Below are 1,289 nucleotides of genomic sequence, written 5' to 3' on the forward strand. Positions count from 1 at the left end.
TGCCTGCAACCTGCATCCCATTCCTTGCACCCAACACCCATTCCCAGCACCCGACATCCTACTCCTTGCACCAATGGCCTTTTCTCTGCACCCAACACACACTCCCTGCACCCTCCATCCCATTCCCTGCACCCTGCATCCATACCTTGTATCCTACACCCTCTTGCCTGCACCCTACACCCTGTGCTTCTGTTCGGCTCTCCATCCACTGCTCCATCCCCAACCTCTCCGTGAGGCTTGGAGCTTTCAGGGTGACAAGGACTAGCGCGGTGCTTACTGGCCCCGCCACCCTGAGCGTCCCAGCCCGCTCGCACGCAGCCGCTTCCCGCGCCCCGCCTCCTTCCTCGGGCCGCTTAAACTCACGAGCAAAAGGCGCACCGCGAGTGCGGTGAGCCCGGTACCAGGGCCACAGAAGTCCCGAAAGCGGGGCATGGGCTGTAGCAGCAAAATGGAAGAGCGCCAACACCGCACTCTAAGCGCGACCGCGGCAGGACTCGAACCTGCAATCTTCTGATCCGAAGTCAGACGCCTTATCCATTAGGCCACGCGGCCACCTCCATTCCCGCCTCCCCGCCTGCCTTACTGAGGGAATCCCGGAGGGCCGTACCATGCGGGGGAAGGGGGGCGGGACGGGACGGGACGTCACCGCGGCCGGAAGCTCCCCCGCGCGCCTCGGTTTGGATCTGCCCGCCGGTCCAGGCCCCGGTGGCGCTTGCGGGGACCAGGTGGGAGCCAGGGGAAATTTGGGGGGAAACATCTGTATGGGGAAAACATCTGTATGGGGGGAAATACCTGTATGGGGAAACATCTGTAGGGGGCCCGGCTTTATGGGGAAAACATCTGTATGGGGGAAAATACCTGTATAGGCGAACATTTGTATGGGGGCACGGCTTTATGGGGGGAAAACATCTGTATGGGGGAAGCATCTACATGGGCGAACGTCTGTATGCGGGCACGGCTTTATGGAGGAAACATCTATATGGGAGAAAATATCTGAGCAAACATCTATATGGGGGGCATGGCTGGGGAGCACGGCTGTATGGTGGAAAATATCTGTATGGGGGCACGGCTTTATGGGAAAAACATCTGTATGGGGATACTGCTATATGAGAGAAAACGCCTGGGGACACAGCTGTATGGGGGGCACGGCTATATGGGGGCACAGCTGTACAGAGGAGTATGTGGCTGTACAGGACAGTGCGTACATGGCGGGGGTGGTGGTCAGTGCTGAGCTCATCCCTCGCCTTCTCTCCCTCCGCAGCTCCAGCCGCCCGTGCCGGGGCACACCC

At 60.0% G+C, this 1,289-nt stretch overlaps 1 non-coding gene across 1 annotated transcript; it reads right to left on the minus strand.

Moving 5' to 3' along the window:
• Positions 1-479: 479 nt before the first annotated feature.
• Positions 480-552, minus strand: TRNAR-UCG (transfer RNA arginine (anticodon UCG)). The gene has a single exon. It is a non-coding gene; the product is annotated as a tRNA-Arg (tRNA).
• Positions 553-1,289: the final 737 nt, after the last annotated feature.

The sequence above is a fragment of the Sturnus vulgaris genome, chromosome 13 (genome assembly GCF_052056855.1).
Source record: "Sturnus vulgaris isolate bStuVul1 chromosome 13, bStuVul1.hap1, whole genome shotgun sequence".
Taxonomy (NCBI): Eukaryota; Metazoa; Chordata; class Aves; order Passeriformes; family Sturnidae; genus Sturnus; species Sturnus vulgaris.